General features: G+C 43.8%; 1 pseudogene; it reads right to left on the bottom strand.

The window, feature by feature from the left end:
• Positions 1–862: 862 nt before the first annotated feature.
• On the bottom strand, positions 863–1,958 carry LOC110222445 (phosphoinositide 3-kinase regulatory subunit 5 pseudogene; annotated as a pseudogene).
• Positions 1,959–3,092: the final 1,134 nt, after the last annotated feature.

Here is a 3,092-nt window from a genome sequence, read left to right as displayed (position 1 = left end):
TTGGGATTCCAGCACTCCTAAACCTCTAGACCTCATCAGTGTCATCAATTCCTCACTATATTCTTAAGTATATATTGAAACAGATTATTAATCCACTGTTGCATATAAAGTGTATCATATGTATTATTTTTTCTCTCCAACTATAATGTAAACTTACATATCTCATATCTTCTTCAACCGTTAAAATAATTCTAGGCACTTGTTAGAACCTTGATATGCATCTTCAGAGAACAGAACGCTAAAAAAGCAGTGGAATGGGGCCTGACTAGCTTTCTGGGACACAATTTTCCCTGTATTTGTTCTCCTTTCTCTTCCAGCTTCTCAACCCAGGGTCTGGAATGAAAGATGAGAGGACTAGTATTCAAAAGCTATACAACAGCCAAGGCATATAACTTAAGAACAGCTAGGTCCTGAGACAAAATCATAGATTTTAGAGTCAGATTATGTGTTCCAAGTGCCTAGCTAGGGGTAAGGTATTCTTCATTTTATAGATGAGAGAACTAAGGCCCAGAGGCCTTATTTAGGCAATTGACTTACCTACAGTCACTTACCTCCATAGTCAGAAGGGAAGATGTATTTAATTCATGTTTCCCTTACCACCTTCACACCCTATCTCCCCCCTCCCACATAAAGCATACTTATGTGAGCAGAAGACAATCTCTCTCTACAGAGTGAAAGGTTTCTGTCCTTTTCCCGGTGAGAAAAAACCAAAAATATCATCATTGATAGTTTGATTCTGTCCTCTAGAGGAAGGGCCACAATTGCCAGCCAGCTGTGATTCTCTGGGCTCTGATTTGGGAGGTGGGAGTCCACACTCCCTTGTGATATATTAAAGACAGATGAAGATCTTGAGTTTGCTGTGTTAGGGCAGAGCTCCACTGAAGGTCATGATGGGCAAACACAGGAAGGAGCAGAGGTCAGGTGAGCTTTGAGGGGTCAGGAAGGAAAGTCTCTGGGGCTGTGGGCAAAGGCTGCTGTACTCTGATTTGTAGCAGGGAGAGACTTCACACCTGACTACACTCTGTAGATTTTCCTCTCATCCTGATCCAGACAAAAAGCAAAGGAGCTGCTGTTGGAGCCTTGTTAAGGCTGACTGAGGTGCACATTTTCTCTATGTTGTTCCAGGGGCTCTGTTCACTGATGGCCCTCTTGCTGTGGCTAATCTGTATTGTAAGTGGGATGGCTTCTCGGCCTCCATCAATGCCCAGCCATTTACTGCCAAGACCAAAAAAGCCTTGATAGCATGGACAGCTGCAGAGTGACACAGCTCTAGAAAGTGGATAAAAATTTCTGTTGTCTTCTCCCCACTGATGAAGGTCAACGCCGTCTGATATACTTGTAGCAGGACTGGTCTTGTGGCAAAATGGCTGTAGTAAAGCAGCACGTCTGCCAGGAAGGGCAGCTGCTCCTAGGCACTCTCCAGTGGCCCAGCCTCAGGCTTAAAAGTCTCCTGGCACAAGATATCAGTTGGCAGGTGCATCCACCCCACATTGGGCTCATCCCAGGGATTCAACATTCTGAGGTAATGGGAAATATCATTCGTGCTGCTCTCCCACAAGGCCAGGGGAATGCCAACTGGACTCAGATGCCTTAGGGAATCTGTGGACATGAAGTGTGGTTGGTTCGGAGGAGCAGGAGAGGTACTGGATGTAGGCTGATAACTTCTTTTACTGGGATATAGAAGAATTGGAGCTTGAAGTATGTGTCAGGAGTGGGCAATTGCTTTCCAACTTCCAGAGATTACTATAACTATGGGCAACTTTCCCCGAGATCCAGTCTGAGCCAAAGACCACAACACGCAGTGTGGAGACCTTGGAGTCCTTGTCCCCATTATGGAAGGGCCTCCAATGTTGGTAATGTGTAGCAGTGGGGTGGAACCAACTTGAAAACTAGCTCTCCAGCATGTGCTGGTGTTGGGAATGGAAACATTGGGAGCAGAAAGAGGGTGGGGAAGGCATGGTTTTTTTTGTTTTTTTGTTTTTTGGCTAGGCAATGGGATTAAGTGACTTGACTGGGTCACATAGCTAGTAAATGTTATGTGTCTTGAACTCAGGTCCTCCTGAATCTAGGGCCAGTGCTCTATCCACTGCACCACCTAGCTGCCCCTGAAGGCATGTTTAAAGGGCTGCATAGACCCCCATCTGCTAATTATTGCCTGGTGCCCCAGTCAGTCACCTTGCTAATACTCCAGGTGTAGCACCTTCTGGCTAGTTCTCTGGCTACAGTCTGTGTAGGTGAACTTCGACTTCAACCATACCTCCAAATTCCTCCTACTAATCCCAGACTCCTCCTGCAGCCAGCTGGTCTGGCCTTATTTATTTATTTATTATGCTATTTATTATATCTTGGCAATTGTACCCTGTGTTATTTGCTTAAGGGCACAGGTCTCTTAAAGTACCTTTTTGAAGCTTTTAAAAATCAATTGAATGTTGTTTTTCAACCTTTAAAGCAATGAATCACAGAGCTTAATTCCTTAGGTAAGTTAATAGGCAGACAGGAAAATGAGATTTGAATGAACTCCATATCTTGTTAAGTTTCTTGCATGGTTACCGTTACCAGCCTGTTTATCCTCAAATCTATGCCCTGGAGACAAACATAGTGAGTTGACTTTTACTGCAGGATTTATACTGCTTTGCAGTTTGGTATCTCTCTCTCTCTCTCTCTCTCTCTTTCTCTCTTTTTTTTTTTCTCTCAATTAGACACCTCTGATTTTTGAGAGAAACATCTCATGGCAGGGAGAAGTAGATGGAAAGGTTTGGAGTTGTAATTTAGTTGGTGTATCCAACTCCATGTGAGGCGACTTTCCATGCAAATCAGCCACTGTTCTGTAATTTGCATTATTACATTATTAGAAAGTTGCCCGGGGAGTTGAGATGTTAAGTACCTTGCCTAGAGTAACACATTATGTGACAGAGGTGATACTTGCCCCCATGTTCTCCTGACTCCAAGGCCCATTCTATCCATTCTGCCAAGCTGCCTCTATCCAAATTGTTAGAAATGAAGAAATGTGAAGTCAGCGATTTTATTTTCCACAAGATTGTAAATCATGAAAGGGAAAAAAGGGGTGGGGCATGAGAGTAGGATGAAATATC

This window comes from Phascolarctos cinereus, unplaced genomic scaffold (assembly GCF_003287225.1).
Source record: "Phascolarctos cinereus isolate Bilbo 61053 unplaced genomic scaffold, phaCin_HiC Scaffold_4;HRSCAF=312, whole genome shotgun sequence".
NCBI classification, from domain to species: Eukaryota; Metazoa; Chordata; class Mammalia; order Diprotodontia; family Phascolarctidae; genus Phascolarctos; species Phascolarctos cinereus.
Note: the sequence above shows the minus strand (reverse complement) of the source record. Positions and strands in the feature narration are given on the sequence as shown.